The sequence below is a fragment of the Coenobita brevimanus genome, chromosome 1 (assembly GCF_032717465.1).
Source record: "Coenobita brevimanus isolate Jiangsu-jjx chromosome 1, ASM3271746v2, whole genome shotgun sequence".
NCBI classification, from domain to species: domain Eukaryota; kingdom Metazoa; phylum Arthropoda; class Malacostraca; order Decapoda; family Coenobitidae; genus Coenobita; species Coenobita brevimanus.
The window spans coordinates 36,563,599-36,576,201 of NC_136954.1; the positions used below are offsets into that span (position 1 = coordinate 36,563,599).

Here is a 12,603-nt window from a genome sequence, read left to right on the forward strand (position 1 = left end):
CACCCATCTATCTTCCTGCACCACCACCCATCTATCTTCCTGCACCACCACCCATCTATCTTCCTGCACCACCACCCATCTATCTTCCTGCACCACCACCCATCTATCTTCCTGCACCACCACCCATCTATCTTCCTGCACCACCACCCATCTATCTTCCTGCACCACCACCCATCTATCTTCCTGCACCACCACCCATCTATCTTCCTGCACCACCATCCATCCAACTGCACCACCATCCATCTATCTTCCTGCACCACCACCCATCTACTTACACCACCACCCATCTTCCTAAACCACCCACCATCCACCAACCACCTGCACCATTCACCCACCCACCCACCTGGACCACCTACCCACCTTAATCGCCCATCCACCTGCATTACCCACCGAAAAACACCACCCACCTGCACCACCCATCATCCCACCCACCTACACTACAACCTATCCCCCTACACCACCCATCCACCTACACCACCCATCCACCTACACAACCCACCCACCCGCCTGCACCACCCATCCACCCGCCTGCACCACCCATCCACCCGCCTGCACCACCCATCCACCAGCACCACCCATCCACCTGCACCACCCACATCAACCTGCATCACCCATCTACCTGCACCACCCATCTACCTGCACCACCCACATCAACCTGCATCACCCATCTACCTGCACCACCCATCTACCTGCACCACCCACATCAACCTGCATCACCCATCTACCTGCACCACCCATCTACCTGCATCACCCATCTACCTGCATCACCCACCTGCACCACTCACCCACCCACCCACCTCCACCACCCATCCGCCTGCACCACCCACCTTCCACCTGCACCACCCAGCATCCACCTGCGCCACCCACCCACCCACCTGCACCACCCACCTACTTGCCCCAGCATCCATCCACCCACCTGCATTACCCATCTGCACTGCCCACCACCCACCCACCTGCATTACCCACTTGCATTGCCCACCACCCACCCACCTGCATTACCCACTTGCATTGCCCACCACCCACCCACCTGCATTACCCACCCTTCCACCCACCTGCACCACCCACCCATTTCCACCCAACTGCACCACCCACCCACTTCCACCTGCATCAGCCATCTACCTACACCACCCATCCAAGTGCACAACCCATTCACCTACACCACCCATCCACATGCCCCACACACCTGCCTGTCCCACCCACCTGCCTGTCCCACCCACCAGCCTGTCCCACCCACCAGCCAGTACAACCCATCTGCCTGCACCACCCACCCACCCACCCACCCACCCACCAACCTGCACCATCCACCCACCCACCCACCAACCTGCACCATCCACCCACTCACCCACCAACCTGCACCATCCACCCACCTGCACCATCCACCCACCTGCACCATCCACCCACCTGCACCACCCATCCATCTGCAACAGCCATCCATTTGCACCATCCAGCAACGTACACCACCCACCCACCTGCACAATCTATCCACCTAGCACACCCATCCACCTACAGCACCCATCCACCTGCCCCTCAGGCTGCCTGCACCACCCACTTGCCTACACCACCCATACATCTGCATCACCCGCCATCCACCTGGACCACCCACCCACCTGCACCACTCACCCACCTGCACCACTCACCCACCTGCACCACTCACCCACTCACCCACCTGCACCACCCACCCACCTGCACCACCCACCCGTCCACCTACCCACTCAACCACCCACCCGTCCACCTACCCACTCAACCACCCACCTGTCCACCTACCCACTCAACCACCTACCCACTCAACCACCCACCTCCACCACCCATCATCTACCTACACCACCACCCATCCACCTGCACTACCCACCATCCACCTGCATCACCCAGCATCCACCTGCACCACTCACCCACTTTCACCACCTACCCACTTGCATCACCCACCTGCACTGTCCACCACCCACCTACCTGCATCACCCACCCTTCCACCCACTTGCACCACCTACCCACTTCCACCACCCACCCTCCTGCATCAGTAATCTGCATGCACTACCCACCCACCTACACCACCCATTCAACTCCACAACCCATCCACCTACACCACCCATCCACATGGCCCACCCTGCCTGTCCCACCCACCCACCCACCTGCCTACACCACCCATCTACCTGCACCACCCACCATCCACCTGGACCACTCACACACCCACCCACCTGAGCCATCCTTCCACTTCTACCACCCACCCACCTGCAGCAGCCATCTATTTGCACTACCCACCCACGTACACCACCCATCCACCTCCTCCCCCTGCCTGCACCACCCACTTGCTAACACCACCCACTTGCTAACACCACCCATCCACCTGCACCACCCACCATCCACCTGCACCACCCACCATCCACCTGCACCATCCACCCACCCACACACCTGCACCACCTACCCACCTGCACCACCTACCCACCTGCACCATCCACCCACCTGCACCATCCACCCACCCGCATCATCCACCCACCTGCACCTCTCACTCACCCACCTTCTTGCACCACTCACCCAGCCACCTTCTTGCACCACTCACCTAGCCACCTTCTTGCACCACTCACCTAGCCACCTTCTTGCACCACTCACCCACCCACCCACCTGCACCATCCATCCACCTGCACCATCCATCCACCTGCACCACCCAACTGCCTGCACCACCCAACTGCCTGCATCATCCGACCGCCTGCATCACCTATCCACCTGCACCACCCACCATCCACACACCTGCACCACCTACCCACCTGCACCACCTACCCACAAGCACCACCTACCCACATGCACCATCCACCTACCTGCATCATCCGCCCACCTGCACCTCTCACTCACCCACCTCCTTGCACCACTCACCCAGCCACCTTCTTGCACCACTTACCCAGCCACCTTCTTGCACCACTCACCCACCCACCCACCTGCACCATCCATCCACCTGCACCACCCAACTGCCTGCATCATCCAACCGCCTGCATCACCCATCCACGTACACCACCATCCATCCACCTGCACCACCACCCATCCACCTGCACCACCACCCATCCACCTGCAACACCCACCCAACCACCCACCCACATGGACCATACAACCACCTCCATCACCCATCCACTTCCATCACCCATCCACCTGCATTCCCCACCCACCTACACCACCCATCCACTTACCCCACCCATCCACCTACACAACCCATCCACCCACCCGCCTGCACCACCCATCCACCAGCACCACCCATCCACCTGCACCACCCATCTACCAGCACCACCCATCCACCTGCACCCACCATTCCCACCCACCTGCACCAGCCATTCACCTGTACATCCACCATGCATCTGCACCACCCGCCATCCACCCTCACTACCCATCCACCTTCACCACCTATCCACCTGCACCACCCACCACCCTCCTGCACGAACCATCCACCCTCCTACATGAACCACCCATCCACAAATCCAGACATCCGCCCACCTGCACCAGCAACCAGCCTATACCACCGACCCACCAGCACTACCCACCCACCTGCACCGCCCACCCACCTGCACCACCCACCCACCTGCACCACCCACCATACACCTGCATCACCACCCATCCACCTGCACTACCCACCCATCCACCTGCACTACCCACCCATCCACCTGCACTACCCACCCACCTTCACCACCCATCCACCTGCACCACCCTCTGACCCACCTGCACCACCCACTGACCCATCAGCACCACCCACTGACCCATCAGCACCATCCACCTGCACCAGCCACCATCCACCCACCACCACCTGCATCACCCACCCTTCCACTGACCTGCAATACTTACCCACCCATCCACCTGCACCACCCATCCACTCGCACCACCACCTGCACCTGCATCACCACCTATCCACCTGCATCACCACCTATCCACCTGCACCACCACCCATCCACCTTCATCACCACCACCCATCCATTTACAGCACCCACCATCCACCTGTTCTGCCCACCCAGCCACCCACCCACCTGGACCACACATCCACTTCCATCACCCACCCACCTGCACAACCCAGATGACTACACCACCTATCCACCTTCGCCACTCACCCGTCTGACCATCCCCCTGCCTTCATCCCCCCCTCCATCCCGTGAGCACCGCCCGTCCACCTGCACCACCCACCCACCTGCTCAGCCCAGATGCCTACAACACCTATTCACCTTCACCATCCACCCGTTTGACCACCCCCCTGCCTCCACCCTAGCTCCACTCCGTGAGCACCACCCGTCCACCTGCACCACCCACCACGTGTACACCACCTTCACCTGTACATCATCATCCACCTGCACCACCCACCATCCACCTGCACCACCCACCATCCACCTGCACCACCCACCATCCACCTGCACCACCCACCATCCACCTGCACCACCCACCATCCACCTGCACCACCCACCATCCACCTGCACCACCCACCATCCACCTGCACCACCCACCATCCACCTGCACCACCCACCATCCACCTGTACATCAACCATCCATCTGCACCACTCACTCACCTGCACAACCTGCACCACCCCCCAACCACCTGCACCATCTGCAACACCCACCCACCCACCTACACCACCCATCATCCAGCTGCATCAGCCACCCAGCCACCCACACGCCTGCACCAGCCACTCACCTGCACTACCCACCTGCCCACTCACCCACCCACTTGTACCACCCACCATCCACTTGCATCACCACCCATCCACCTGCACCAGCCACTCACCTGCACTACACACCTGCCCACTCACCCACCCACTTGTACCACCCACCCACTTGTACCACCCACCCACTTGTACCACCCACCATCCACTTGCATCACCACCCATCCACTTGCATCACCACCCATCCACTTGCATCACCACCCATCCACCTGCACCACCGCCCATCCACCTGCACCACCGCCCACCCACCTTTACCACTCACCATCCACCCACCTTTACCACCCACCATCCACCCACCTTTACCACCCACCATCCACCCACCTTTACCACCCACCATCCACCCACCTTTACCACCCACCATCCACCCACCTGCATCACCACCCATCCACTTGCACCACCCACCATCCACCTGCACCACCCACCATCCACCTGCACCACCCACCATCCACCTGCACCACTACCCATCCACCTGCACCACTACCCATCCATCTGCACCACCCACCCATCCACCTGCATAACCACCCACCCACCTGCACCACCACCCTCGTGCATCACCACCCATCCACCTGCACCACTACCCATCCACCTGCACCACTACCCATCCATCTGCACCACCCACCCATCCACCTGCATAACCACCCACCCACCTGCACCACCACCCTCGTGCATCACCACCCATCCACCTGCACCACCACCCATCCACCTGCACCACCACCCATCCACCTGCACCACCCATCGACTTAACACCATTTCATCTGCAGTACTTTCCCACCCACACCACCCACTTCAGTAACCCTTCCCATGTTGAGTGTAAACCTAGAAATCCTTGCACTGTATACGCTTGGTATGTGGGGGCTCTACAGACCTTCCCCCTGGAGTAGATCTGGATTTTCACTGAGCTCATTCTGCCTTAAACCCAATTGGGGCGGAGGTTTACTCTGCAGAGTTTCATTTTACCTGGAAAAAAAAAAAGTTGAGAGGACACACACACACACACACACACACACACACACACACACACACACACTGTTACATAGCCTATGATTTCATCATCCTTTGTGTAATTTTAACGCACAGTTGCTGCATGTTTGATCACGAGCGTGTTCTGCCTCAGTCCCCCCCTTCTACCGTTATAGTAGAGTAAGTCGTCCTTTCTGTTATTCAGTGCGGGATTGTCGACCGTTTGTCCCCATCGCTTCATTTGCGCGTCCTTATTACAAGTTGTATCAAGCTCTGCTGGCCCCTATATAATGAGCTCAGTCTCTGCATCATTGCCACTTAGATCTGCTCCTCATTTTGTTCACATCTCTGTCCTCCCCTGTACAGATATTATTATTGTGAGTGCTCAAGAAGTCTCCAACCATCTAGCAGCTGTGTGTAATTTGAGTATAACTGTTGTTGCATTTTTTCTTGTACTGTATAGCATAAGTTTAATTTGTAGGCCTAGTGAAGTTTTTGTAATTCGTGTGGGGTTCTTTATGTCAGTTATTTTTGATAATAGTTTGTATCTGTAATTATTTATCTGGCATTCACTGAGTATTATCTGGTATCTCATTTTATCAGGGCTGACTTAGATAAATTTACTCTTGCTAATTTCGTGTTAATAGAGGCTATTGCAGTTAACCATATATTTAACCTGTTTTTTGCCATTACATTATCCTTATGAGTCCTGAATGTTTTGTTGTTAATTTAAGCATTAAACTTTAACTTGTAATTTTACCTAACTCTTTTGTTTTGAACCTGGAACTTTACGGGACAGTAGTGACTCTTCGTATTCTCACTTAAAGTGTACATTATCTTTCTCTGTTCCGTAACATAAATTTGGCGACCTCATATCAGGATATTCAGGATATTATCATAAGGATATTGTTTGATATTTTGTGACTGTGATATATTCATGATGGCTACTATTTCTACACTTGATGAAGCCAGGGATTTTTTGTCAAATGTGCAAACAGTGTGTGATATAGAAAACAGAACAAAGAATGAACTTAAGATTGTTGCTCAACAATTGGGATTTGTTGTTCGCTCTCATCAGTCTAAAGATCAGATTGTTGCCATGATTAATGAAAGCTTGTTCAATGTAACTCCTCCAAATGAGCAAACGCAGATTGAATTAGCTAAGTTACAGCTAGCCCTGCAGGAGGCTCGTGTGAAGGAAGCTGAATTTCAAGCACGTGCTAAGGAGGCTGATGTTAAGGAGGCAAATGCTCGTATTGAAGAGGTACAGGTACGGGCTCAGGCACAAATTGAGCTTGCCAGGATTCAGGCAGACCATGAGTATCGCATGAAACAAGGTGGAACTGGATCATCTTGCTCTGATGATTTTGATGTGGCTAAAAATGTTAAACTTGTCCCTCCTTTTAATGAATCTGATTTAACAAAGTATTTTCAGTTGTTTGAGAGGGTAGCTACAGGTTTTAATTGGCCTAAGGAGTATTGGCCAGTACTCCTTCAAACTGTTCTCACCGGTAAAGCTCAAGTAACTTATGCATCTTTGCCTCAGGATCAGTCTGATAATTATGATGTAGTTAAGAGCTTGATTCTTAAGGCCTATGAGCTTGTTCCTGAAGCCTATAGAGTAAAATTTAGGACAACTTACAAGCAAGATAAGCAATCCCATGTTGAGTATGCAAAAATCAAAGAAGATTTGTTAGAGCAGTGGTTAAATTCTAAGAATGTGGATTCTGATTTTGGTAAATTTAAGCAGATGATTTTGCTGGAGGATTTCAAAAGGTGTATTTATAAAGATGTAAGCCTATATCTTGATGAGAAAAGAATAGATAATTTGTCTGATGCTGCAGTTTTAGCTGATGAGTATGTTCTCACTCACAAGAGATATTCTAGAGAAAAAGGGAAAGCTGAGAGTAAGTACGTTGCCTCTACTCAGAGTACAGGTAACAGGAAAGAGAATAAGGATGATGTTTCTCAGGAAGTAAATACCAGCTTCACCTCTAGATTTCAGAAAAGTAAATGTACTTATTGTAGTAAGCTTGGTCATACTACGGAGAGATGTTTCAGGAGACAGCGTGATGTGAACAAAAGGAGTCTTTAAATATTCAGTCAAATGGTCTAGTGTCCACTCTTGAGAGTTCCCAGAATTCTTTAACTGAGTTAACTGAACCTGCTTTGAGGGGTAACTTAAATTCTCATGATGGAGCTCCTCTTTTGAGCAGTAACGTGGGTGACACTCTCAAGAGTTCATGTGCTAATTTCCTGTCTGAAGGTTTTGTCAGTCCTCTGGACAGTAATGACAGGAAATCAGTTAAAATATATCGTGATACAGGTGCTTGCCAATCCCTTATGCTGACCAGTGTTCTAGGCTCTAATTTTAATTCCTTTGATGAAACTGTAATCTTACAAGGTGTAGGGAATAATTACTTCTCTGTCCCTCTGTGCAGAGTGAATTTAGAGTCTGGTTTTGTTAATGGTTCTGTTATGGTTGGGTTGGTTGAGACACTCCCAATGTCAGGTGTAACTTTCTTACTTGGAAATGATATTGGTGGAAGTCAAGTGTGTCCAGCTCCTCAGTTGTCTAGTGAGCCAGTGGCTGCGTCCCAGGATTGTGATGTCCCTGATGTGTTCCCTGCATGTGCTGTCACTAGGGCTAAGTCTAAAGTTACTGGTGATTTAGAGGATAATGATGATGATGATGTTATCCTAGCTGACACTTTTCTTGCTAATTTGGACCACTCACCAGATGAGGCAGTACCCCGTAGTGTTGATAATTTGTCTCGTCAAGAGTTGGTTGAGTTGCAGGTTGCTGACCCTGAGTTGAAAGGTCTAGCTAACTCTGCTTGCAGTGAGGAAGAGTCAGCTGGTGCTTCTACTTGTTATTATGTAAAGTCAGGAGTACTTATGAGGAAGTGGAGACCCCCAACAGCATCAGCCGACTGTGAATGGGAGGTTGTACATCAAGTTGTCATCCCTCGTGTTTGTAGGCAGGATATCATTAGAGTGGCTCATGATTCCAGTTTGGCAGGACACCTTGGAGTGAGGAAGACTGTGGCACGCATTTTGAAACACTTCTACTGGCCAGGTATCTTCAGGGATGTTTCCTGGTATTGTAAGTCTTGTCACACCTGTCAAGTTGTGGGGAAGTGTAATCAGACCGAAAAGGTTGCACCTCTAGTTCCCATTCCTCCTTTTGAGGCGCCTTTCACCCGTGTGTTGGTGGATATTGTGGGCCCTCTTCCTAAGACTTCTTCAGGATTTTCTTATGTGTTGACCATGATTGATATGGCTACTCGTTATCCTGAAGCCATTCCACTTAGAAATATCTCAGCAAAGAACGTGGTTAAGGAAATGCTAGGGTTCTTCACAAAGTTTGGTCTCCCTAAGGAGGTACAGTCAGACCGGGGAAGTAATTTCATGTCAAATGTTTTCAAGCAGTCTCTGAAAGAGTTGGGCATCACCCAGATCACGTCTTCAGCTTACCATCCCCAGACCCAAGGAGCGTTGGAGAGATATCATCAAACACTCAAATCGATGCTCAAGAAATACTGTTTGGAACATCAGAAAGACTGGGATAATGGTCTTCCATTTGTTGTGTTTGCTGCAAGAGAATCTCCAAATGAATCACTGGGCTTCTCACCTTTTGAACTACTGTTTGGCCATGAAGTAAGAGGACCCCTTAAGCTACTCAAGGAATGCTGGCTGTCGGAGGAAGATGACGTCAACCTGCTGGAGTATGTGATGAAGTTCAAAGAACGGCTGTCCACTGCTTTACAGCTGGCGAGAGAGAATTTAGGAGCTGCTCAGGAGAAGATGAAGACTTGGTATGATAAGAAGTCCAGGTTACGCCACTTTCAGACAGGAGATCAGGTTTTGATTCTGCTACCAGTTCATGGGCAACCTCTTCAAGCCAAGTTTAGTGGCCCTTATTTCGTGGAGAAGAAACTCAGTGATGTCAGCTATGTCATCGCCACACCAGATCGTAGAAAGAGCAAGCAACTATGTCACATCAACATGCTAAAGTTATATCACAGGTGGGACGAAAATAATCCAGTCTGCACTGTAGCTGTTCCACCCGAGTCTGCAAGTGAAGCTCTCCCATGCAGTATGAGCCTGAGTGATAGTTTGGGGAAGAATCCTGATATCATGAATGATCTCCAGACTAAGCTTTCTCATCTACCACCCAAGGAAAGGCAGGAGTTTTCGGCATTACTGCAGGAGTACCCGCAAGTGTTCCGTGCCACTCCAGGAAGAACCACTGTGTTGATGCATGATGTCGATGTTGGAGACGCAAAGCCAGTTAAATTGCCTCCTTACCGTGTGAACCCAGTGAAAGTTCCTCTCATCCAGAAGGAGCTTGGCTACCTGTCGGACCACAAGATGATTGAGCCCTGTCAGAGCGAGTGGAGTTCTCCTGTCACTCTGGTCCCTAAGCCAGGTGGGTCACAGCGGCTTTGCATTGACTACAGACGTGTTAATCAGATAACTAAAACAGACACTTACCCTCTCCCTCGTGTGGAAGATTGCATAGACAAGATCGGAAAGGCTAGGTACATAAGTAAGTTTGATTTGTTAAAGGGATACTGGCAAGTACCTATGACTGAACGTGCTAGGGAGATCTCATGTTTTGTAACATTAGGAAAGACATTTGCATGTTCTGTAATGCCATGTACAGATTGTTTTAGAGTAATAAGAAATTTCCTTTGTAAATTTCTTTTTTCTTTGTGGGGAGGTGTTACATAGCCTATGATTTCATCATCCTTTGTGTAATTTTAACGCACAGTTGCTGCATGTTTGATCACGAGCGTGTTCTGCCTCAGTCCCCCCCTTCTACCGTTATAGTAGAGTAAGTCGTCCTTTCTGTTATTCAGTGCGGGATTGTCGACCGTTTGTCCCCATCGCTTCATTTGCGCGTCCTTATTACAAGTTGTATCAAACTCTGCTGGCCCCTATATAATGAGCTCAGTCTCTGCATCATTGCCACTTAGATCTGCTCCTCATTTTGTTCACATCTCTTGCCTCCCCTGTACAGATATTATTATTGTGAGTGCTCAAGAAGTCTCCAACCATCTAGCAGCTGTGTGTAATTTGAGTATAACTGTTGTTGCATTTTTTCTTGTACTGTATAGCATAAGTTTAATTTGTAGGCCTAGTGAAGTTTTTGTAATTCGTGTGGGGTTCTTTATGTCAGTTATTTTTGATAATAGTTTGTATCTGTAATTATTTATCTGGCATTCACTGAGTATTATCTGGTATCTCATTTTATCAGGGCTGACTTAGATAAATTTACTCTTGCTAATTTCGTGTTAATAGAGGCTATTGCAGTTAACCATATATTTAACCTGTTTTTTGCCATTACATTATCCTTATGAGTCCTGAATGTTTTGTTGTTAATTTAAGCATTAAACTTTAACTTGTAATTTTACCTAACTCTTTTGTTTTGAACCTGGAACTTTACGGGACAGTAGTGACTCTTCGTATTCTCACTTAAAGTGTACATTATCTTTCTCTGTTCCGTAACAACACACACACACACACACACACACACACACACACATAAATGATATAAACAGTAACACTGGAAATGAGAGCTATCTGAATATGTTTGCAGATGATGCAAAAATACAAAGGAGAATTACTAACAGACTCTTGTAAAGAGCTACAAGAAGAATTAAATAAACTTCATGAATGGAGTAGTACATGGCAAATGGAATTCAATGTGGACAAGTGTCATGTAATCAAGTTTGGTAAAAGTGGAAAAAGACCTGATTGGGATTATAAGTTAGGAAATAAAACCCTATACACATCAGAAAGAGAGAAAGACGTAGGTGTGATTATCAATAACAGACTATCTCCGGCTGACCACATCAGCGAGAAGGTACGGAACATGTATACACTGCTTGCAAATATGAGAATAGCATTCACATACATAAATGAAGACATGCTAAGAAGGATAATAACATCATTCATTAGACCAACCCTGGAATATGCATCAGTAGTCTGGAGTCCTTATCTCAAAAAGCACATAGACAAGATTGAAAAAGTTCAAAGGGCCGCTACAAGATGGATACCAAGCTTAAGGGACCTAAGCTACGAAGAAAGACTAAATAAACTGAATCTACCAACATTACAGGAGAGAAGGAAAAGAGGTGACATGAAAATGCTATATAAATGCATATCAGGAAAGGAGAAAATAGACATAAATGATTACTTAACATATGGAGAAGCATCAGCAAGAGGACACTGCAAAAAACTGCATAAGAAGAGAGGTGATAAAGACGTAAGGAAATTCAGTTTCCCAAACAGAGCAATTGATCAATGGAATGCACTACCGAATGAAATAGTGTGTGCCAAAACAATTCACAAATTTAAGGATATGTACGATAAATATGGTTTAAGACACGGGACAGTACGAGCTTGACTCATTCATGTAAAGATACAATTAGGTACAATTAGGTAAGAACACACACAGCGAGAGAGAGGGAGGATATACATACATACCTGTAGACATATAAAGTGTCATAGTCTCACCCCTTAACATGTACCCAACTCATGGCCGCTGCCGCCATTAAATAAGGTACTTCTACTCCTTCCACTCGCCTTAAACCTTTCACTCTCTTTTTAGCTCAGCCTGTCCGACGCAATGAAGGCCAAAGCTCGAATGTCCATCACAGGAGGGAAGGACTTAGACAACGGACGAGTGAGCACACAGGTTTAATATCAATTTTTTACTCAACCATTTTCCAGTAGAATTTTTTAAAGGCTCCTCTTTGTGTGGATCATTTAGCTAATAGTCTTTTGAAGTAGTTGTTGGGGTTTGTGCTTATATTGGTGTTGTTTTGTGTTTAGATATGCTTGTGTTTATTTAGATGTTTGTTTTTATATGTGTTCGTGTGTAGAGTGAACGTCTGTGTGTTTGTTTCAGATCTCTGTGTTAAGGTGTGTTTATTCGTTCTGCCGTAGATGT

General features: G+C 49.3%; 1 pseudogene; it reads left to right on the forward strand.

The window, feature by feature from the left end:
- The window catches only part of LOC145394155 (glutamate receptor 1-like), an 804,310-nt pseudogene extending 791,956 nt beyond the window's left edge, over positions 1-12,354 (forward strand).
- The last annotated feature ends 249 nt before the right edge of the window (positions 12,355-12,603 follow it).